General features: G+C 35.9%; 1 pseudogene; it reads right to left on the reverse strand.

The window, feature by feature from the left end:
* Positions 1–20,146: 20,146 nt before the first annotated feature.
* LOC123956068 lies at positions 20,147–25,744 on the reverse strand (annotated as a pseudogene).
* Between the last annotated feature and the right edge of the window lie 531 nt (positions 25,745–26,275).

Genomic DNA, 26,275 nt, shown 5'->3' on the forward strand with positions numbered 1-26,275 from the left:
AGGCTGGGGATGGGGAAATTCAGGAGATGCTTAAGGCTACAAACTTGCAACTAGAAGATAAAAAAGTTCTGGAAATGCACAGCATAGTGATTATAATCAACAATAATACATTATATACTTCAAAGTCACTAAGAGACTAGATCTTAATTGTTCCCGCAACATAAAAGAAATGATAATTGTGTGACTCAGTAGGGGTGTTAGCTAATGTTATATTGGTGGTAATCATATTGTAATATATGTAGCAGAACACACGTTGTACAACTTGATATTACACAATGTTACCTGTCAATTGTATCTTAATAATAATTAAAAAAAAAAAAAGAATGAGGAGAGCAAGAGTAACTTGAAAAGAAATTATTTGAACTCAAGTAACTGGTTAGATTCAGATACTGGACTACAAGGGGTTAACAGTGCAACCATTTAAAACCTTTGCATATTGCAGTCATAATGCTTTGATACTCCTTGATACACTAATTCTCTACATATTCATACATTTAAGAGATTTTAGTAAGATCACAGAATAAAGGGAGAACACAATCAAGACATCACCTTTCACAGTTCTCTGGACTTTTTAAACTAGTTGTCTAAATCAACTCTGTAAATGCTTTATGGAAACAACAAATTTGAATAATGCAACATACATAAACCAAACTCACCTACACTATATAAGCTAAAAAAAAAAAAATAACATGGAGATAAAACCAATAGTACATCATTGTTTTGGATCACAGGAAAATGAAAATACACATAGCTGTGCTTTAAAAATAAAGCACATGAGTGAACTTTAACATAAACATACTTCTGTATGAGGTCAAAACAAATGTGATTATTTTGCAAGCTTTTCATTTGCATTTCCCATACTTTAAAGCCATATTCACAATAAAACTACCTCCCTCTCTCCTCCGTCTTTTGCTCTTTCTTTTTCTAAGGGGCATTAATCTATCTACACACAGAGATATAAATATGTATCAGATATATATATGTATATATATGCATATATATATAGTTTAAATAGGATAACCATTAAAATACCATGTATATGGGTATATAGCATTTTTCATATATATGTATATTTCATATATATTTGAATAATTTAATGGTTTTGCAATTAAAGACAGTGTCTGAAAGAAAATTATGTATATAATATAGAAAGGTTTGAAGATATGGTCAGTGCTGCTGACATTTTTCTACAAATTATGTCTTCAAATTTTCATCTGCTTTCTGAAACTGTTAATAACTAGGTTTTTAATATACATCTCCATTTATTTGAGAGATGTCATGGTATTATTGGGTGTGTGTGTATTATATGTATATATACACGCACACATAAATATATAGTGGAGGGAGTACAGTTTGCAATTTTGCACAATTGATCAGGATTATATAACACCTATTCAGCAAGTGGCAGAAAAGAAATTTGAAACATTTGTTGCTGAGGTCTGAATGTTTATGTCCTCCAAAAGATTGTTGAAATCCTAAATCCCAATGATGCTGGTGAGGCCCTTGGGAAGTGATTTAGCCATGAGGGTGGCTGCTTCATGAGTGGGATTAGTGTTCTTATAAAAAAAGATATCAGGAGTCCCCTAGCCCCTTCCACCATATGAGAATAAAATGAGAAGCCTCTGACCCAGAAGAGGGCTCTCATCTGTCATGTTGGCACCCTTATGTTGGACTTTCAACCTCCAGAGGTGTGAGCAATACATTTCTGATGTTTATAAGCTACCCAGTCTGGTATTTTGTTATAGCAGCCCCAACAGAGTAAGACACCTTTGCCAAATCCAAACCTAATGTTGCAAATGCATGTCAGATAATTCTAATGTTCAACAGAAACATTTTTAAAAGAATATGTTCTTTATTTTGCATAAAAAATACTGGAAGACTGCATAGTATTCCATTGTGTATATATACCACATCTTCTTTATCCATTCATCTGTTGATGGACATCTAGGTTCTTTCCATAGTCTGGCTATTGTAGACATTGCTGCTATAAACATTCGGGTACACGTGCCCCTTCGGATCACTATGTTTGTATCTTTAGGGTAAATACCCAGTAGTGCAATTGCTGGGTCATAGGGTAGTTCTATTTTCAACATTTTGAGGAACCTCCATGCTGTTTTCCAGAGTGGGAGGGGAGGCGAACCATAAGAGACTATGGACTCTGAAAAACAACCTGAGGGTTTTGAAGGGTCAGGGGTGGGAGGTTGGGGGAACAGGTGGTGGGTAATGGGGAGGGCACGTTTTGCATGGAGCACTGGGTGTTGTGCAAAAAGAATGAATACTGTTACGCTGAAAAAATAAATAAAATGGAAAAAAAAATACTGGAAGAATTAACAGTAATATGAAAGTGAAAATTCCAGAATTACTAAAGTAAAAAGAAATGTTTGATGAATTTTAATTTGTTTTTGAAATACTATAAAATTTTATGTAACTAATAAGGCTTCCTTGATTATACTAATGACATACCTTGCAATGCTTAAAATCTTATGTTGAGGATAGAACCACCTTTATAATAAAAAGACTAACTTTTTACTATACACTATACTATACTATAGTAAAAAGACTAACTTTTTTAACTAACTTGTGAAAATTATCACTGTATCTACTAGAATGAAGCAATAATTTATTCATATATTCATTGCAAATAATTATTGGACATTTGAGATTAAGGTCAAAAGTACATTTTCATATCATTTTATTTTCAAATGTTCCAAAGAGCACCCAGAATTTCAAAATGCTGGTTATGTGTATATAAACCATTACATGCATTACATTATTCTAAACTCTGAAAATTTTAATTTGCATGCCTCATTCATGAAAAGATAATATTGTTCTAAAGAGTCAGTATTTTCACAGTCATCAGAAACATTTTGAATGCTTTTATGAACTTGCCACTGTACTAGATTATACTAGACCATATTCAACAAGGTAAATGTAGTCCCTGCCCTCTTGTTTCTTACTTTCCAACAATAGACTATTCAGACAATTACAGTACAGCTACTAGAAAATCAACTTATATGCTCTTACGACAATGTAGCTCAGTCAAAATTCAGAAAATCAAGTGATACTGAAAAAAAATAGCAAAGTACTTGGGCTCTAAATTATATATATATATACATTTTTTTTTAAAGATTTTATTTATTTATTTGACAGACAGAGATCACAAGCAGACAGAGAGACAGGCAGAGACAGAGGGGGAAGCAGGCTCCCTGCTGAGCAGGGATCCCAATGTGGGGCTCGATCCCAGGACCCTGGGATCATGACCTGAGCCGAAGGCAGAGGCTTTAACCCACTGAGCCACCCAGGCGCCCCTATATATATATATATATATATTTTAAAGATTCATTTATTTGAGAGAGAGAGAGGGAGCACACATGCATCCAAGCGGAGAGTGGGGCAAAGGAAGAGAATTTTCAAGCAGACTCTGTGCTGAGTGCAGAGCCAGACATGGGGTCTCAGTCTCATGACCCATGAGATTATGACCTGAGCTGGAACCAAGAGTTGGTCTTCAACTGACTGAGCCACTCACACACCCATACTCTAGATTATATTTTGTCACTGCTTATTCATAGACAAATATTGATTTTGTCCCTACTGTATTTAAAACATAATTCTGGACTCTAGGATATGCCAGTGAAGGAGTCTGTCATAGGTCCCTTCCATGTGAAGTTTCCTTCTCTTCTCTAGTTAGGTAGAGGGAATAAAATAATAAACATATTAATTTTTAAATCATCAAACATTTTGAAACATAATAAATGCTATGAAACAAGAGTAGGCAAGATATTTTAAGAGTACAATGGAGTGTAGCCAAGGGATGGGGTCAGAAAGATAAAGATAATTGACTTTTACTATGAGTTGGAGAAGAGTGACATGTTTTAAATTGTATTCTTAGAGAATGATAGAAAATAAGCTGTTAGGGGACAAGTGTGGAAGCCACATTTCCACTTAGGAAGCTGTTACTCTAATCTGCTATAGAAATGGTTATGACTTATTCCAGAATGCATTGGGATATTAAAAGACTTCTGGATTTATTCTGAAAGAGTTACCAACAGGATTCCCAGATGTATTGAATGAAAGCAGAGGGGGAAAAAGGAGAATTCAAAGAAAGCACTAAGTTTTTTGGCCTGAGCCATCAGAGTGATGGGATTTCATCAACTGAGGTATGATAGGCTGAGTCTGTATTAGGTATTAGAAGAGAAGTTTGGAAGTTCAGTTGTTGACCTATCAAGTTTAAGACATTGATTAGCTATCTAATCAGAGGCACTGTGGAGAAAAGTTGATAATACCAGTCTAGAGGATTAAAGAAAAATATGAGTTGAAAATATAAAAGGGAAAGTTTTAAAATATACAGATCATATTTAAAGACAGAGATTAGTTGTACTTATCTGGACAATGGGCATGGATAGAAAAGATATCCTGGTCATGTAATATTAATATGTGAAAAAGAAGGAGCCCTCAAAAGATACTGCTTGATGATGTTGATTTATATATCAGAGATAGGTCCTCAGCCACAAAATAATGTTAAAACAGAATATATATTACTTCATTCAATCCTGTCAAAACCTCTATTAATGAATTGTATAATTGTCCCCATTTTTAGGTATAGAAATTTGTTGAAGAACACATACTGATTCAGTTACTATCAGATATTGCCGAGTTACTAACTATTACACAGTTTTATAGTTTGTATTGCTCTTGGACTGATTTCTTCTTTGAGAAAGAGAGGGAGGGAAGGGTGGGGAGAGAGAGAGAGAGAGGAGTTTCTTTACAAATTATACACTAATCAGGCATTCATATGGTTTTTTTCCATGAATAAATACACATATTTGTTGATTAAATAAACATCTCATTTGGGAATTTAAAAGGATAGCCAGTAACTATTTGAATTAAATCTCAGAATGTCTAATCAGCATTTAGATCCCATTATGTACTATTACTTATCTAGGATTCATTTTCATTATGTTTTCATTTGCAAATTCTTTATTAAATAATCACTTCTGACTCACATCTTAATTCTTTCTACATTCTCTTCTTCTCTAGACCCCTTCTTGTTCTTGATATTAAGTAATTTCCAGTACTCATCCTAAAGTATCAATTACATTAATTGCTTATTTTTATTCCTTGAGCTGTTTTATACACGATTGGTAGTATATTAAAATAGATTCTAAGACAGACTAGGAAAGTAAACAAATAAATAATCAAAAACTAGGAAAGTAGCAGTATGTAACTGAGCCCAATGGTAAAAGGTAAAATAATGTGCTTTTACCCTAAATAAGAAAATAATTAGATAAAAATGAAGTATTCAAAGAAAATTCTGCTGGAAAATGAGTAAATAGAAGGTACAGAATGTGACATGTGTTTCCAGAAAAAAAAGCAGCAATTAGTATTTGTGATCATGTGTATCTGTAAGTTTAACTCTTGACAATGCAAACTTGGTTGAAGTTTTATCTTCTCATGCAAAGAATACAACATTACATATTTAATGCTTAATTTTATTTATTAATGACAATTGTGATCCAACATAGCAATCTTTTGCGTATCATATATATGTTATTAAAAATGAATATGTGACTTATATTTGCCACCAGTAATTTATTATCTAATTAAATGAGATAACATATAAGCATTTTCTGCACTCCAAAACTATAGTGAATCAAAAAATATTAGTGCCTATGCCCCTTCAATTATATCATGTGTAATATGTGTTTTTGAGTTTATGAGGGGAGCACATTGATGTTTTCCGATCTCACTCACTCAATGCAGTGAGCAAAGGTAAATTTAAACCTCTTCTTTTTTAGCTATCTGTTCAAATGACTTACTATAAGGAAGCACTGAACAACTTTGCCTGGAAAGACTAATTCGATTTGCCAAGTATGAGACCTCCAAATGACCTAGGCGATATTTTGTTTTCTTCCAGATTATAAAACCAAAGAATCCTCTCTTGCTACTATCTGGTCTCAGAAAGTTGGTTCTATGTTTGTTTGCCCAACTGTGACAGTTTCATCCAAATTTTGGAATCCTGAGGGACAACCCAATAGCATTCTTTCTAGACTGCCCATTAGGACAAACTGACATTGATAGTCTTTTGAAACCTCTGTCTCCTCCTAAAATTTCCACCTATACCCGGTGGAATCTCAGTGCAAGCTAATCATGCCTTGTCCTTCATCTAAAAGAATTTAGGTTTAATAACAATGAATCTTATTATCTCTCTTTTCATGCAGTATCTGAATTGAACTCACAATTTAACTTTTGTCTGTATTATATATTATATATTAATGACTTCAATATCCTTATAGATGATCATAAAACAACTTATCTCTTGAGATTTTGATCTTGATAATAACCACAAGCTCTTTATTTATGCTTCTGTTTAGCTAGCCATTGCAAGAGGACCAAAGACCTTTTATTACCCAGAAATGGAATTCTAAAATACTATATTTTAAATGCTAAGTTTGACTTGTAATGACTATATTTATTTCCTTCATCTTTGTAATTCAAACTGGCTTTTAGACATTATTGAGATCTTTTTTACATCTAGCAACTATTTTTCTCTATCATGTCTTTCATAGCATTCTTTCTTCCCCAATTTGGCTTATAGAGCATAATTTGGGGTGGGGGGAAGTTTGCCACATAAAGACAATATTCATGATAATCTTTGTATTGTAAGTATATAAAAAATCTAAAATATATGTTAAAGAAAATTTAAATAAATAAATAAATGATACTTAAAAGTAAATTAAGGGAGACAGGGTTGGTGAGATAAGAAATGGGTAGGATAAGAAATAAGTTTTTAAGGCTATCAAAAATATAATACCAAGATTAACATCTGCTTTCCAAGAAGTAATATGCAAGGCAGCATTTATATATATAAGAGATAAATCGTGGAGTAAAAATAAATTGTAAAGCTGTACGGATGAATTAGGTGTAAAGACTCTCAAAATGGAAAGCCAGATAGGCTAGTACACTCTAATTTTGTAGTCCAAGTTCTTTTAGCTCCTGACTAATTAGCTCAGATTATTTTACTATGAATATTTGCTACTGGAAAAAGAGCAAATTCATGGTAGTTCTGGTTAAGTCCATGCTCACTGAGCACTATTGTATTTAGTAGAGTTTATTCTGGTCCAGAGTCATTGCTAACCAATCATAGTATAATTGCTCACCCTGGAAACTAAGAAATTAGTATGTCATTAATAAAGAATGTAATGATCATATTTATCATTAAAAAATTACCATATAAAATTTCAGCATTCAAAGGTAATACTGCCAATACCATTTTCTTCCATTCATTTTCCTAAGCCAAATTAGCAGTCAGCAAACAAAAATTGACATTGCATTCAAGGCTAGGCATATATTGAAAAACAAAATACATTGTTTCATCTCAAAAAGATCACAGTTTATTTGTTTAGAAAACATTAAAGTGGGGCACCTGAGCGACTCAGTCATTAGGTGTCTGCCTTTAGCTCGGGCCATGATCCTGAGGTCCTGGAATGCAGCCCTGCAGTTGGGCTCCCAACTCCCTCTGCTTATGGTCCCTCTCTTGCTGTCTAGCTCTCTCTGTCAGATAAATTAAAAAAAAAAAAAAAATCTTAAAAAAAAAACACTCTTAAAAACCATAAGAGAATATGGACTCTGAAAAACAACCTGAGGGTTTTGAAGGGTTGGGGGTGGGAGGTTGGGGGAACAGGTGGTGGGTAATAGGGAGGGCACGAATTGCATGGAGCACTGGGTGTTGTGCAAAAACAATGAATACTGTTACGCTGAAAAAATAAATAAATTTAAATACTGAAAAAAAGAAGAAAGCATTAAAGTAATTTCAAATAAGGTTTATTTGCATTCCTGTATTGAAACTGAGAGGTAATACAGAGAAACTTCCTTTAACACCAATTATAACACTTTATTAAAGCTTTAATAATCCAGCAGTATAGGTCAGTTGTAAACAACTGAGGGGAGGGAGGGAGAGAGACACAGAGACAGAGAGATACCAAAAGAGCAAAAGAAAGAATCCTAAAACATAAACATTAAAAGTCAGTTTCAGTACATTTTCCCTTGTTTTAGTAAAAGTTTCCTGAATTTCTTTGAATAAAGCCTAAATGGATTTGGTGAAATAAGTCCATTTAGAAGTGAATGTGTCACGTGAACATAAAAATAATCATCATATTCTATCCCTTTGACCACAGTAATTGATCAAGGATGAGCACATGACAGTCTGAACATGAGTCATCCATAAGCTTTTATTATTATTATTATTATTATTAATTTATATATTTAACAGAGAGAGAGGTCACAAGTAGGCAGAGAGGTAGGCAGAGAGAGAGAGGGAGAAACAGGCTCCCCACTGAGCAGAGAGCCCGATGCGGGGCTCTATCCCAGGACCCTGAGATCATGACCTGAGCCGAAGGTAGAGGCTTAAACCACTGAGTCACCCAGGCACCCCCATAAGCTTTTATTCCTAACACTGGGGAAAAGTGTTAGGAACTTAAGTGTTAAAAACTGAAGCAATGTACATGACTCAACACAACACAAGACAGTGTCCAATGTCACTAGTGAACAATGGAATGAAAATTTAAAAAAAAAAAAAGGAAAGAAAATTAAAAAACAATTGAAAAAATGTATATTTTTTAATTATGAAGCTAAATTTTGAAGGGTAAGTGGATAAGAGAAGAAAGACAAAAACACAAGGAACCTTGAAAATAGTACTGCATATTTTAAGAACTGCGAAAAAGTGACATTCACCTCTTGTTATTTTTGCACATAAGTTACTAAGTAAATGATTGCATGGTAATGAAAGTTAGCTGCCTCCAATGTCAATTATCTTTCTTCTTTCACAATAATAAATTTTTTTATTCAGTATATGGGTGTTCAAAAGAAAGGCTACATTTCCCAGTGGCCTAGCAGCAAAGTTCTGGTCAATCTGATGAGGTAGAATATTATGTGGCAACTTGTGGCAAACTCCTTTTCAAAGACAAATTACGAAAGAAAATTAAACAGGCAAGGAAGATATTATTCAAGACTATTGCAGTAAGGAAGAGGGAATGAACTCAACTCCATCAAAACAAAAGGCAGGAGGGTTTTCAAACAATGGAGAAAGTAGTAGAAAGTAGTAGAGAACCAGACTTCCTTGGGGGCAGGTTGACCTTTGGGATGTGTTGAGCACATTGGGTCATTCCTGAGTTTGCAAGTGCTTTTTTCTGTGTGAGTTAGACGATCTGTGTTTCCTAACTGGTGTTCATCAAAGTTAGGCTCATGAAGTCCCATAGAAACTGAGAAATAGGAGCGATATCTTTCTTGATCACATTTGAAAAGGATGGCTCCAGGTCCCTGAGAAAGACATTTCTAGATTGTAAAACTGGCTAGAGGCTGGGAGATTTACATACATTTCAAAGGAGCAGAGGAAGAATCTGCAATTAGAAGTTTCTAAAGTAATTGTTCTAACAAAAGAGAGATTAGGGATTTACAGTCAGGAAAACATCTGTTTAAATTTTAATCAAGCTGAAATTAACATTGACAGTCTTGATTATTTTTTAACAAAACCAAAAATATATGTGACGTTTGTCCTCTTTTAATTTCTTCTATCCTGATGTCTGGAATATAGATTATTCTTTGGACTAAGATGATATGGGCTACAATTTAGGGGTAGCAGAGTAATGAACTGAAGAGATTCGGGGTCTGTGAGGACTTTGTGAGGCAGAGTGCCCTATCAGCTCTGGGTTGCACACTTCTAAATATTTTGTGTTTTAAACCATTGGGGGACTTTGTTCTCTGTTGCTCTCAACTGAACATAACATTGCTTGTTTGTTGAATTGCGGTTAATCCAAATGAATTTCAGAATAGCTTCTCCAACCTTCACCAACTATATGTGTTCATGAAGGTCAGAGAACCAAGAACCTGAATTGGGTTCTTGGACCCAACAATAACCATCAAAGGAAGAGAAATAAGTTTGGACCCAAAAGTCAAAGGCACAGGCAAGCCTTTGTTGGAGCTACAGCTGGAACTGAAGGGAGACACAAGACCTCCGCAACAAAGGGGAAGGACTTGCTTATATAAAGTTCCTGCTCAAGTTCCCACGGTGTCCCAATATGCTAAAAAGGAAAGAAAAAAAAAAAGTCTCTTCCTAATTGATTGGACAAGCCACCTCCTGCCTGGTGGGAAGGTCCTCCTCCTGATTGGGTGATATTGAGAGGCAACTCAGGGAACTCACTAGTGCCTTAGAGCCAGGGTCATCAGGTTTGTGGAGCTTGTATATATTGGGCTGAATCCTGGGTTTGCTCTGTCAGAGAATCAGTATAACAATAACAGCCAACAGAAAGTGCCTTAAGTGCACGTTTTTCTTTTTTTTTTTTTCTTTTTAAGATTTTATTTATTTATTTGTCAGAGAGAGGCACAGCAAAAGAGGGAACATAAGCAGGAGGAGTGGGAGAGGGAGAAGCAGGCTTTCTGCTGAGCCTGGAGCCCAATGCGGAACTGGATCCCAGAGCCCTGGGATCATGACCTGAGCCACTTAGGCGTCCCAGCCCAAGTGCACGTTTTTCACTTGGGGCTTGTTCCCATAACTGTCAATAAGAGCTCCTTTTACCCACAGTTCCTACATTTATTTACTGTCTACTCTCATTTATTATGTTTTACATGCAAGTGTTTCACTTTCTCAGCTTAATTCAAAAGTAGTCTCATTTTGTACATCCCTTAGAGGATAACACGGTAACTACTACATAATTTACCCTCAAGTAATACTTATTTGAACAATTATATCTTAATAATATCTGTATTTAAAAATTATACAAAATTTCCAATGTATGGTTTTTGTGTGAGTTTGGGAAAATATCAGAGAACATGGAGGTTTGTGAATATGTAATTGCCTTTGCAACATATTATTCTAAAAAGTGAAACCAAAATATAGAATCCAGCCTGGGAGAATGGAGGACAGTATCTGTTGCTAATTATTTTGATTACTAAGTGATTTAGGATAATATCAAAGTAAAAGGCAAAAAAGGATGTGAGAATTTTTCATACTTTAGAAATCTCTGATATTTTTAGCTCAACTTTTCTGGCCCCTTTCTTCAAATAAAACTTTAAGTAAATTCAGAATACAGAGAACCTCAAGTTTAAAAATAATTGCCTTTCAAGCTCAAGCAAATAGAAAGTTTTCTCATTTTTATTATAGGTATTTTACTGAGACCTTTAAAACCAATATAAATAATGTCAAAGCTCAGTGAAGAAATGTGGTGCATAATAAATATTAAACAACAAGATAATAATGATAATGATTTTTTCATTGAGGACAGCTTTTAAATTTTTGATTCATACAGACTATTAACTTGAAACCTTAATAGAGTATTGATTACATAGAAGAGCTCTAAATAACAATAAAGAGATCCTTACAAATGAAAAAATCATGAGAGAGTTTCTAATTAAAGTTGTAATTTATTATTATAAAATAAATGTTATGGCTATAATTTATGATCAGTATACCTGAATAACTAACTCAGATTGTGATCAATAAGTATTGACTAATAGAACTGAGTTGTTTGCAATTTTTTCCAAGCATGCAAATCAGGACACATTTGCAAACACCAGAAGTGTCTCTCTTTAAGCAGTGCATTCCGTTAGCAAAAGTAAAGTAAATATACAATAAAAAGACCAATTTAATCATTGGTTTTATTTTATATGGAATCAAATTAAATTAAATTTAAACTGTGATGTACATTTGCATATCCAAGAGTCAATTTGTGTATTCAAATAAGTTTTCGAGGAGTAGATTGGGGAAAATATGTTTGAAAAGCGATGTCTCAAGATAGAATGCACATTTTAAACACACTGTTGGTTGGGAATGAAAAAAACATCCATTTCCTATTGCTAGATAATGACCAAAGTTAAGGATCAACTTTATGTTCAATCCTAGTATGGAATCTATTCCTAGTATGGAATTTTTTCAATTATAAATGAGAGTGAAGACTGTTCTAATTATATACGTATCTCTGATTTTATCCACAAATATTTATTGAGTAATCCCTATGTGCTGGGCACTGCTCTGATGTGTTTTGGATCCTGTGTTTATCAATGTCTTAAAAAAGAGCTCAGGCCTGAATTAAAAGTGGGAGAATAGTGGAGCCAGTGCTGTCTTTGGCCTTTCACAGATGAGATGGTAAAAATCAGGGCCGCTGTGTGAACTTCATCTGTTAACTTTGATATGTCTCTGTGTCCCCTTCCGCAACATGAGGATAATAGTAATTAATTTTCCAGGTTGTTGTAAGGGCTAAATGAGGTGATATGCAAAGTGCTGGAATATGTGAGAACTCAACAAATGGCAACTAATGATAATTGAATAATAATTAAGTAATAATTATACGCCATTGTGAGCCTTGATAAATATATTATGTGGTTGAGATTTCAAGTGACCGAAATATATGGAGACCCACTTTGGATGGTTCTTTTCTCATTTTAGTATAGAACATGAAGGGTGCCTGGGTGGCTCAAATGGTTAAGCATCTGACTGATGACCTCAGTCCAGGTTTTGATATAAGGATTATGAGTTCAAGCCCTACATTGGGCTTCACATCTACAGTGCAGCTTAATTTTTTTTTTTTTGTAAATACAGAACATGAGCCACATCCAGCAGTTATTTAAAAAAATATGGATCTGTTATATTTCATGTGGGTTCATATTTTCAGATCAGATTCCATTTGATAGCACATGGGCACTGACACTGATAATCCGATGTAGACAGTCTCATATGAAGGCCATCATATTTGATGGGCACCCTTGTTGCTTCCAGAGTGTATCACTGTATGAGCTTGGCTCTACCATTAATCTGAATGATACTACAGAGTAATGGTTCCACTTTTAATAAATGATTTTTTTTTCAACTAACAATGCAACTACTGGAATTCTTAGGAGAGGAAGAGCTGTGTGGTAGTGTGTGGCTATACTACAGAGAATATCACTTTGCATTAAACTGTATTCTTTTAGAAAATAGTCTGAATCTTGCCGCCTGTGCCTTAAAATTTTAGAACTTTCAGTGCATCACTTCTTTTAATTTACCATGATAGCCCCCAATATGAAATTGTATGATTTTCTAATTCACTGTTTAACTTGCTTGTCTGACTTCTCAAGTGATACTTATGATTATTGGCCTTTTATCTTCTAATTTTATCAATTGTATATGTTGAATGGCTCTGTTCCTTGAATAGGTATTCTCAGATTGGCATCAAATAAAGTCTCAAGTTCTCTGCTAACAAAATATCCAGAACCACATTGCTCTACATCAGACAAGTGTTACCTATTACCCTATTTTTTTTTAAAGATTTTATTTATTTATTTGACAGAGATCACAGGTAGGCAGAGAGGCAGGCAGAGAGAAGGGAAGGGAAGCAGGCTCCCCGCTGAGCAGAGAACCTGATGTGGGGCTCGATCCCAGGACCCTGGGATCACGACCTGAGCCGAAGGCAGAGGCTTTAACCCACTGAGCCACCCAGGCGCCCTGCCTATTACCCTATTAAATTCTGAAACAATATGTATATATTTTGTCAGCATTTTTCACAGACTACTACAGAGAACATTATACCCATAATATGATCAATTAGGATGCAAAATTACTGAAGGTAGGAAGTTTTATCTGTTTTATTCCTTGCTATTTCCTAGTGCCTAGAACAGTGTCTGGGAGACCTGAAAAACAGTTTTGCTGAATGAATGAATGAATGAATGAATGATAAAAAAGGAAAATTACTGAGGAAATACTGAATACTCTATCCTAATCTTAGAGATTTATCATACGTATTAGGATATTAAAGACAACAAGATATTTTCATCAAATAAAACTGTTAATCTAGGGTGCCTAGGTGGCTCAGTCAGTTAAGTGACTGACTCTTTATTTCAGCTCAGGTTATGATCTCAGGGTCCTGGGATCAAGCAGCATTGGGCTCTGAGCTCTGATTCTTTCTCCCTCTGCCTCTGTCCCTCCCCTTGCTCACATTTTTTTCTCTTGCTCTCTCAAATAAATAGATCTTAAAAAAAAAAAAACCTATTAGTCTAAATGTTTATACTCAATGTCCTACAGAAACCTTTCAACACCTGTAAAAATCAGTTGAAATATATGCTCCTATGAAAATATTTTGGAAAGCTAAATTATTCACACAATTCAGTTTACATAAGTTCATCAAATTGGCTAAAGGATACTTTTAAAATACTATTAATATTGTTTTCTTTTCCTCATGTAGGATGTCAAATTTCAGTCTTAATATAGACACATTCAATAGTGATATTTTCTCATTCTGACAAATCCACATTTTAGGTGGATGAAATGATTTGCATCTCCCTCACTATTTTCCTGTCATCCTTACTTTTCGAACTGACAAGCTAGTGATTTTCTTCCTTTCTATACCAAATTAGTTATCCAGAATTAATTGCCTGACTGTTTCCTTTTCAAGAAATGCTGTTTCTGTTTCTACAAAGAGAACGTTCATTTAAAATTCAGTTTGTTAAAGACTTCTCCTCTGCTTGGTATCTCAGAAGAACTAGTAACAGGCACATGACTCTTTCTTCTAAAACACCATTTAAAGAGCAGGTCCTGCCCCTAGGTCCCATGCTGTTCTTTTTTTGATTCCTGGGAACCTCACTGGAAATGTTACACACAAATTGACATTGACTGGCTACTCTGTTAGGCTTTATAATGGACTGAAAAAGAGAAGCAACTTTCTAATTCAACTGTTTCCATCTAGGAAAAACAGGTGATTCTTGATCCTATAGGGACAAAACATCAAGTACTCAGAAAATCCAATTCACTTAAAAAATTAAGGCTGTATTTTTTTGTCAGTCAAATCTTTATTTTAGTCTGAGAGAAGACCTAATACTGTCAACAACTTTGCAGGCAGTTTACTCTAGTGAAAATATTTGTATATTGACAAATTAAATAATGCTTCGTTTTTCCTACTTTTTTTCTCCACTTGATTTTTTATTTAAAATTGTAATGAAATAATAAGCCAGAAGTACATATTTTGCTTCAACCATTCATACTAAGATTTCAAAGTCAATGAAATTTACTTTTTAAATAAAAAATATTTTAATCAATAATTTCCTTCTATGTCAGAAGTCCAAGTTCATTGGTTATGTGGGCTGCTGTATAAGTAGGATGGTTATAAAAATTAAGTCTTGGATATAAACAGATTTAGCTGTTTACTAACTATATGATATTGGTTAACATATTTACTTTTCAAGCTTTGTTTTGCTTACCGAAATGGGAATATTAAAATCTTTACTGGCCGAACAAATAGATGATGCTAATTTAACTTGTCTTTTTTTTTAATAAGATCTTATGATAAAACATCTATTCTATGGTTCATGTTCTATAAATTTTGGAATAAAATGGGTTTTTAAATTATAAAATATTAATAGCACAATTGATATAATAAAATAACAGCACCAACCAATTTATTTGTCTTTAGCGTTATATCATAATCCTTCATGAATCACTTAAGCATTATTTCTTTTTTTTGAAGGAGTAAAGTTTGGGGGCACGTGGGTAGCTCAGTCGGTTAAGCATCAGGCTCTTGATTTTGGTCCAGGTCATGAGCTTCCGATTGTGGGATCCAGCCCTGTACTGGGCTCAGGGTTGGGTGTGGAGCCTACTTGGTATTCTCTCTCTCTCCCTCTTCCCCTTTCCACGCCCCTGCTCCCCACCCCCTGCTCATGCTCTCTCTCTTTTTCTCTTTCCCTAAAAAAAAAAAGGAGTAAGGTTTTGATATTGGGAGACTTGGTTATTTTGAGGAAAGCTCAATGTGAATTATATATCATACATAAGAGAAAAGTATCTATATGTTGAAAGACACACTTAGTCTTATTGGACATTTACCACATCATAAGCATTATTTCTACAAAATACGATGGGTGAAATACTAGCAAGAAAAGCGAGTTATACCAATATTTTCTATCACACAACACATAATAATATACATCTTCACCAATTTCACATCCATTTTTGCATCTTAGTATAGAAGCCAATGTACAGGCCTGTCATTAAGGTAATTCACTGAAAAAGTTTTGGTTTTAACTTTCTTACCTCGATATCATCCTCATTTGAAAATTTAAGTAACTAAATTTTTTTTTACAATATCTACATATTGAACACACAGTGTCAAAATGGTAGATATAGGTAATTTTCAGAATGAGAAATATTTATATATAGATATATCAACACCTAGCTTTTAGAAACCTTGTTTTTGTGCTGCATATTTTTAATTCAATGTCTTTAAGTTAGCGCAATGTCACTGGTAACTAAACTACTGATAAAGTTGGATAACTTTCTGAAATATGTTAAAATATTGGGAAATTATAATGATTAGTTGGGGGAACAGGTGGTGGGTAATGGGGAGGGCACGTTTTGCATGGAGCACTGGGTGTTGTGCAAAAAGAATGAATACTGTTACGCTGAAAAAATAAATAAAATGGAAAAAAAAAAAAAAAGAAACAATGGAGGGGCGCCTGGGTGGCTTAGTGGGTTAAAGCCTCTGCCTTCGGCTCAGGTCATAATCCCAGGGTCCTGGGATCGAGCCCCGCATCAGGCTCTCTGCTCCGTGGGGAGCCTGCTTCCTTCCCTCTCTCTCTCTGCCTGCTTCTCTGCCTACTTGTGATCTCTGTCTGTCAAATAAATTAAAAAAAAAAAAAAAAGAAGTTACAATTTCAGAAGAGTCTAATATTTTCACACATCTTGCTTCATATCTTTCATGAATTGTTTTTATGCTATAAGTCATCAAAGGACAGTTATATATGTATATATATACATAACCATAGTTGTCAAGACTTTGAGACCTTTGGGAAATACACCTCCCTATGCAATGCACTAACAAAATGTTTGATATTTGCCTAGTGTGTCACTCAAAAGGGAGAGAATGCTACTGCTTTCTTCAGCCATGGGAAAACTTCTAATTTTCCTTTGATAAAAACTGAAAAGACTCAGCTAGGGATATTTTCTTTTCTCTGAAAATAATAATAATATTTTAATGGTATTAATAAGAATAAAAAATTTTCCTTTTAAAAATAATACTGATATTTCTATTAATACTTTTAATTATATAATTACATTTTATAATGTAAATATTCTTCTATTAAATATCTTTAACTACAAATAGATATATAGTTAGTTATATAATCAAAATATATTTTTCCATTTGGTCAACTAACATAAATGTGTGTATGTATATATACAGGTTTATATACTCAAGTTATATATATATATATATCATATATATGATATATATTTATAAAAGTATTCCACACAGTTCTGTATCTCTCTCTATATATAAACATATATATAACTATGTATTAATATATATATACATATATATCTATACACACATTTATATATAGGATTATATATACAAGTTTATATAAGTTTATACATGTATATGTATACATACATACATACAGGTTTATTAAACATGAATTGTCCTGAGTATAAATATACAAAAATTATTGGGAAAATTATTTTTAGTAATATTTTCATTAATTATTATAATACAAACACATATGAATGTGTATGTGTGGAGATAGATATATATGGATATATATTGACTGTTTTTTCTTTTCTATGTAATGCTGGTAAAATAAATGGACATTTATTTAAATATCAAAATTGTGCTATTTTATACAAACATAGAGTATATATTATATGTATTATTCAGTAGTTGAAACCTCATTCTGATATTTAAACATTTGGGGAAAATCTATGGACATCTAGTAAAGAAGTGGGGCATCTGGGTGGCTCAGTCATTAAGCATCTGCCTTCAGCTCAGGTCATGATCCCAGAGTCCTGGGATTCTGTCCCACATCAGGCTTCCTGACTGGCAGGAAGCCTGCTTCTCCCTCTCCCACTCCCCCTGCTTGTGTTCCCTCTCTCACTGTGTCTCTCTCTGTCAAATAAAGAAATAAAATCTTTTAAAAAGAAAATGAAATGATTGACAATGCAGACTCACTCAACTACCAACCACTACGATTTCTTTGTTTCAGTATATTGAATCTAGAATTTTCAAATCATTTAATTTTCAGCTTAGAAAATATTTAACACTCTCTGCAGCTATTCAGGTGACGTGTTATGCACTGTGCTGACTGACATGAGGTTAATCTGGAGAGGACAATGCTGGGATGAAAGCATTAATTATACCTATGACTACACAACTGCATCCACCCCCAATTCAGACTACATATTTGAACCTCTTCAAATCTAAGTGGTCAGAAAGCATCTTCAAAATTGTTTTTTAACTTAATTGTGATGTATCTTCAACTTCATGTTAATGACTCAAGCAATTATATCATACCAGTGTATTTTTGTATAGTGATGACTAATGTTCTTTGTCACAACTTTGACTAAAACTTTGTCCTAATTTAACAATGAAGTTAGGAATTCCATAGCATGGCAATAATTGTTTGTCAAGAGCTACTGAAGGAAAAGACCTTCACTGATATAGAATGAACATGCACACACAAACACACATAGAGTTTTCTAACACTATATAAGAGGTTGTCAAAAATTTAGGGGCTTACAACAACACCCGCATACTATCTTACACTTTTTTCTGAGTCGGGTGTTTGGGCAAATTAGCTGGATCCTCTTCTCAGATCTCACAAGGCTGAAATTAATGTATTGGGTGGGACTGAGATTGGCATCTGGGATTTTAGTCTTCCAAACTCGTTCAGGTGATTAGAAGAATTCAGTTCCTTGTGTTTGTCTGGCGGCACCCCCCACCCTTTCCTGCTGGCTGTCAAATCTGGGCTGTTCCTAGCTCCCAGGTGGCACTTTCAGACCCTTGATATGTGCCTTCATCCATTCCTCTTACCTAAAGACCTCCCTAAATTGAGAAGGACAAGACCCTTTCAAGGGCATACTTGATTAGTACAGGCCTACTTATGTAATTTCCCTTTTGATTAAGTCATCTGATTAGTAAACTAATCAGAGGAGTCTTATCATATTCACAAATTACTCCTTTCCTCAAAAGGAGAGTAGTCTATAGATCACCACAGTAGAATTTAGGCATCTTAAGGCTATCTCAGAAGTCTGCCTGTCATAATATATATGTGATATCATAAGTCATGAAGTACTAGTTACATAAGAAGTCTGCACTTAGTGTTTTACTTCACTGTGGTCTATACTTTGCTTGAATTTATACTGCAAGATACATTTATATTGGCAGGTCTTTTTCTGTTTTGATAAACATCAGCCATAGTACTCTTTTGAAAATGTATATTAAATTACTCTTTTCCCCATACAAACAGCTCCATGGCTTTTTATTTATTACAGTAAATTACAGTTATCCCTAAACAAATTCAAAGTTCATACTATATACCACCACCTTCTTATACCAGGATCCCACTTGCCCTTATCCCTCTGCTCTGGGCTGTGAACAGGCTATGCTTCCTCCATGGGGCATCACAGATGCCATTCTTTCTCCTTGGAGTATCCTTCCTTCCTTCCTCAGTCCTCTAGGTAAATTACATTCATTCTTCATTAAGCAGCATCAGTGCCTCAGGGAAGCTTCTCTGATCTCTGTAACTGTCAAATTCTAGTGGTAGCTCTTTTCATAGTTGCAGTTTTCTGTCTACTTGTGTGATTATACATTGTTTTTAGCTGGATTGTGACTGTGTTTATTTTATCATTACAGCTTAATAATACTTTAAATGAATGACAAAATAAATGAATGAAGAGGTGCCTGGGTAGCTCATTCAGTTAAGCACCCAACTCTTGATGTTAGCTCAGGTCTTGATCTTGGAGCATGTGTTCAAGCCCTGCATTGGGCTCTATACTGGGCAAAGAGCCTTCTTAAAATAAATAGATAGGTAGGTTGGTAGGTAGATAGATAAATTAAAAAATATTTAAAAAATTAAGAAATCTTAGAGCCTCAAAAAATGTTCTTAGAAAGTTTTTTTAAGTTTATAATTTTCCCCTATAGTCAATATTATATTTACCAGAGATTATAGATTGGTTAGTTGTTGGAAATCTAATTGAAAAGGTCAGAATTAAAATACTTTGCTCCATAAATACTATATCATAAGATCTGTGTAGGTTTTATCTAAAAGAAGGACATGAAAATTTGAAAGCAGGGGCAGGGAAAAGGGAGTGGAAGCTCAAGGATATATTACTGAGAACAAACTGTACAGCTAACTTCATTCATGACAAGTGGGTAGAAAGAACAAACCAGCCTTCTTCATTTTGTTTCTCAATCTTTGCTCTTGTATGAAGAGGTATGCATCACCTACTTCCTAAAGTAGTGTTTAATGGAGAACAAAAATTCCTAGTAGCCCTTTAAGATCTTATTATATTTATCCCAGTAGTGAGAGAGATAGCACTACATTTTGAACTTTCACGGGATTCTGCTCCTATAATAGATAACTTCAGTTGTCCTCTTTCCTCCTTCAGTCTGTGCTCTGAGAGGTGACAGAATGGGCGATGTTGGTGGAGAGGAGGGATTCAAACTAGCAAGTGTCTGCTGCTCTGCAAGAGTTTTTCATGAGCATCCATACTCTGCTGATTCATTGCTGCAATCCATTCCTCCATGCTACTTGGTGTTAGAGATCATGTTGCTACAGAAGTACCTGTCATGTCACTTGCATAACTTACCTCTTGTTTGTTTAATTCCTGAAGTCCATCCCCATTGCTCTTCTCCTGGCCCAGTGTTATTTTTCCAACGTGCCTTGGTAGGTGAATTCTGCATTGTTGACACAGCAGTTCGTGCCATGGTGTCATTTCTTTGTATTGATGCCTCATTTGTTGTAAGCTATTGCCCATCTCCTAGTACTAGGGGCTCTTCTAAGAAGCTGGAGGTTCTGGCCTGCTGAGTGAATAAGAACTGCAGAGGGGCTTCAAGGGATTAACATGAGGACACTGGGTTTCATTCTCCAGATCTTTTCCCATGGGAGAGACCATCCACCACTGAGTATGAAGACATAACTCTCCTTGTTTGAATTCTGATTGTCTGCACCATTAGGTAAGGTCTTCTTTTCTAAATTTTGTTCCTTCTCAGTCATGTCCATAATGGAGGAATTTGTAAAGCAGGATGAGTTTGAACAGTCCTCCTTAATACATCCTACAAGGGAGAGAATTCTGAGTTGATTTTCTGTCTTCGTGGTGTTATTTGAGCTGCCAGGCCCAAATATCTGTGCTGGAAAATTATTGGCCAGATTCACACTATCTGGGGAGGTTGGTACCAGAGATAGTCTAACAGACAAGTTTTCCTCTGGGAACTCAACCACTTCTTCCACTCTGAACATCAGTGGCACAGAGACATTAACATTTACAGCAGGGCCTCTGATTTATCTATAAATATCCTACTCATGGATCCCCTTTCTGATGCCTGACTTTTTTTTGTTGCTGTTTATCAAAGGACAGTTCTTCATGGCATGTGTGAGTGATAGAAGTTGCTCACCTGTTATGACCATGTACTGCTAAACTCTTGCCTGGGTAGCAGTATTTTCTTCTCTAAGAAGAAGAATTTCTGCTGTAAGTGCATTAGTGAGCTCTCAATGATCACCTAGCACTTGTCCCAGTTGCTGCCTTATCTCTACTTTATGCAGCTGGAGCTCACGTTCTTTATGGTACCAAACCAGACAATAGAGAGAGCTCACCGGTGAGAGAGTGAAACATGTAAGATTGACTACTCTGTAGTCCCTTGACCTCACATTCTGTCCACCATTCACATTCTTCCATTTAGTGTTCCACTTCACATAGCATGTGTTTGAGGGCATCCAGCCTGGATTTATCGCTATTTGGTAAGTCTGTGGAGGTTGTACTAGCTGCTAAAGTGATTATCTTCTGCTTGATAAAAGCATGCAAGTCCAGTTTTTCTTTCACTTTAAGTGAAAATACACTTTTATTAAGTGTATTAGGTGAAAAACACTTGTTCCACAATATAGCTTGAGTCTAAAGTCTCAGTACATTCTTCAGATTGAATCTTGGTGTGGATTCTCCTGGCAGTATTGGTAGCATTGAGAGCCAGCTTTTTATTTCCTTGATGAAGGGGGCAGATGATGGAGTTCCTGGAGGGGTTGTTATTTGTGACTGTGTCACTATTTTCTGCTGATTTTTGGCTGAGTCCACAATTTATTAATTAATTCAGAATTATCTTCCTTTAGTTGGCAGAGAAACTTGTCTGCATTTCTATTTGACTGAAAGTTTATAGTTACCAATTCATTCTCGCTTTCTTCTAACCGGCTGTTAACAGTTCCTTCTTCTTCTTTATCATCTACTTCATTAAGAGCCTGAGGCTCCAAGACAGTTTCACTAAGAATAGTCTCAGTGACAGGGTCTTGATTTACCACAAGGAAACTTGAGAAGAATTAGGAGCCATTGTTATGTTCAGAAACCCTGTGAGCCTATGAGAATCTTACTTGATTCTAGTATAAACATAATGCCAGACAGTAGTTCTTCCTGGATTTCTCTGGGTTGTCTTTTTCTTTTTCTTTTTTCTTTTATACTTCAGGTCTTCTTAGGAAAGGAATTACAGAACATTTAACTCCTGGAAACATTTCAGGATAGTAAAAATTGCCCTCATCTTCCTGAAGATTTGCTTACATTCTAGAGTCATAATAAACTTAGGCACACCATCCCGTGAGGGAAATCTGAGTAGATTTCAGTGTAACAAACCAAGAGAGCTTCCCCTCCTCAGATCACAACACCCTTTGACATTTTAGATTAAATTAAAATCTTTCTCTCCCATAGGGCTAAAGGGATGATATACCAGCTGTCCAATACTTCGTGTTATAATTTTGGAACACCTCTCCTGTGATATGAATCCACTGCATACCCAAATAATACCTGACTCTCACTGTGGGCTATTGGCTGGTCATTTATGCCCCCCCCCCCCCCCGAAATTCATTTGTTGAAATTCTAACACCAATTGTATTAGGAGGTGGAGCCTTTGGGGGTGATTGGGTCATGAGGGTGGAGCCTTCATTAATGGGATTAGTGCCCTATAAAGACACCTCAGAGAGCTCCCTCCCCACTTAGATCATGTGAAAACACAGCAAGAAGATAGATGTCTATGAACAAGGAAGTGGGCCCTCACCAGAAAACAAATCTGCTGGTGCCTTGATCTTAGACTTATGAGCCTCCAGACTGTGATGCCGTGTGTTCCATTGAGGACTGGGGCTCAAAGAACTGGCACCAAGATTCCACCCAGGCTGGTGTTTTTGGTGTGAGTAATGCATGGCCTGTGTCTCTGCAATCTGGTACTTCTGTCAGAATATACATGAAATTCCATAGACTAACTTGTTTACTTGCAAGTTGGGTAAAGTCTTAGACACTTCACACTTTCTGACATAACATATTTTACCTAAAATATTCTACACAAACAAATGTTAAGTACCTGTTTCTCAAAAAAGAATAACATCAGTTTTAATAATATCCTTAGTATTTAGATTTTTTTTTTTCCCTCAAGATCTTGGTGTCTATGGTTTTGGGTTTATGATACTGTTCAAAAAACAACCAAGCATCAATAGCTGTTTTAAAAATCAACAAACTGTAATTAAATTGAAAGAGCATAAACAGCAGTAAGGACAAGATGGCAGAGAACTAGGAGACCCTGTTTCATCCGGTCCCCTAAAGTGAACTAATTTTCTACCAGAACACTCTGCACACCCATGAAATCAGGCTGAGATGTAGGATTATACACTTCTGGATCTCTATGGGGGCAGAAGACGCCAGTGGAAAGGTAAGGCATAGTGGGAAAAATCGGACTGATATCAGAGGATAAACAGAAAGGAGAGGGACCCACTGGAACTGAGCCATTGGAAAATAATACCCCAATATGAAAGTGCCCTGTGATTGGGGACAGCATTAACTTGGAGTCTGGTTAAAAGCACTCAAAAAGAGCAAAGATCTTAAGGGGCAAATGGTGGAATTGGGCGGTTACAGGCATGGGCTTAAGCCCACGGACCCAGGACAGTCATCACCGGTGACCACCCGTGCCAGAGAGAGTGCAGCACAGCCTCCAGGCGGTGGTCCCTGAGCCGCTGGCTTTCCGCTGCTTGTACCAGCACTAGGCTAGGCTCTCTAGAACCACAGCCTTTTGCGCTCTGCATGCACTGTGTGACTGGGATCTGAATCGTGCTCCCCACCTTCCCCTGAAAGAGCTTCATCTGGATGCTAGCTGATGTTCTCAAGCCCAGGCTTGAAAATCCCAGTGAGCTATCTCTGGCTGGGATTTCTCAGCACTAGGCAACAACCTGCAAAACCCTGAGGTCTGGACCCCAGACAGCAGACCCGGCAAAGGCAGTCACTGGAAATGGGCTCCCTGGACCAATATTGCTTGTGATTTTAGGGGCATGGGGGTGCAGAGATAAGCGGGCACTTTGGGCGACCCCTGGGATGGTGGCTGGGGACGTGCACTGCCTGTGGGAGTATGCATGGCTCAGTGGAGTTTGCAGTGGGGGAATCTATGTGTTTTGGAGCACCCAGAGGGGAGCAGACTGAGGATTCTCTCTGAGATGGAAGTCTGGGTACAGTTTGCTTTCAACTAAACCTCTGAAAAGCCGCAAAAAGACACCAAAGAACAAAAACCTCCAGAGAACAAAAGTCTGAAAACTGGTTTCCACAGAATCCAGCCCCTTAATAGGGAGCAGGAGGACTCAACCCAAGCAAGACTGACTGAAAAACAATGCAGCAAGCCCTCCCCAAGAAAGCCAGCGAAAATAACAAGAGGAAAACCACCACAGGGTCCCCATAAAACTGTAAAACCCCAATATCAGGGGAAAACAAGATATTAAGCTCCTGGTATTTACCTAAAACCTTATAGATACAACTTCTATTTTTTTTTTTTTGGCTCTTTTAATGGTTTATTTATTTATTTTTGCAGCGTAACAGTATTCATTGTTTTTTGCACCACACCCAGTGCTCCATGCAACACGTGCCCTCCCTATTACCCACCACCTGGTTCCCCCAACCTCCGACCCCTGCCCCTTCAAAACCCCCAGGTGGTTTCTCAGAGTCCATAGTCTCTCATGGTTCGCCTCCCCTTCCAATTTCCCCCAACTTCCTTCTCCTCTCCATCTCCCAATGTCCTCCATGTCATTTGTAATGCTCCACAAATAAGTGAAACCATATGATACTTGACTCTCTCTGCTTGACTTATTTCACTCAGCACAATCACGCACTACTGGGTATTTACCCTAAAGATACAAACATAGTGATCCGAAGGGGCACGTGTACCCGAATGTTTATAGCAGCAATGTCTACAATAGACAACTTCTATTTTTAATTCGTTCTCACTATTCTTGTTCTTTTAAATTTTTTTAACCTACTTACCATTACAACAACAGTTTCCATACAACATATTCCATAATAACCTTTTAACTTGAACTTTTTTCATACATATACCTGTGTTTTTCTTTTGCTTTTCTATTTTTTTAAATATACATATATATAAGCTTCAGGTAATCCTCTTTCCCTAATCAGTACTACCTCTATATAGAAACAGTTTTAATCTCCTTTTTTTTCTGGAGAGTTGAGTCCTTTAACAAAGATATCAAGATATACCCAGGAAGAATCAAAATAACCTTCCTCACCCACATCAAGGATTTATAACCATCCTCCCATCCATTTCTTCTGTCAGTGTTTCTGTGTATTTGTTTTTGTTCTGGTATTATATAAATCTTATCCTTGGGGTTCATTTTGCCTTGGTTCTTTTTTTTAAATTTTTTCCTCATCATTTACTTATGTTGGTCTTTTTGTTTGTCCATTCCTATTTGTATAAATCTTACCTTTGGGGCCCATTCTGGCTGGGTCTTCTCTTTTTTTTTCTCTCTCTCTCTTTCTTTCTTGCTCTCTTTTTTCCTTTCTTTCTTTTTTTTTACTTTTTGGTGATGATTTCTGGCTGTTCAAAAGAGTCCCAGGGTGCACCTTGCCTGAATCATGGTTGATATATTCAGCTACACATCCCCTCAACTACCTCTCACCAAAATGACTAGGAGGAGGAACACCCAACAGAGGAAAATTTCAGAGACTGTGCCCTTCCTATCAGAACTATTGGATATAGACATAAACAGTATGTTGGAAAGGGAATTCAGAGTAACAATTATCCAGGCAATGACTAGGTTGGAGAAAACCTTAGGTGACAACATGGAATTGATTAGGGCAGAAGTGAAAGCCACCCAGGAAGAAGTTAAAAATGCTATCAACGAGATCCAATCTAATCTAAATACTCTAAAAGCTAAGTTAACTGAGGCAGAAGATAGAATTAGTGATCTAGAGGACAAACTGATAGAGAAAAAGGATCAGGAGGAGTTATGGAAGAAATGCTTAGAA

This window comes from Meles meles, chromosome 14, assembly GCF_922984935.1.
Source record: "Meles meles chromosome 14, mMelMel3.1 paternal haplotype, whole genome shotgun sequence".
Lineage (NCBI taxonomy): Eukaryota > Metazoa > Chordata > Mammalia > Carnivora > Mustelidae > Meles > Meles meles.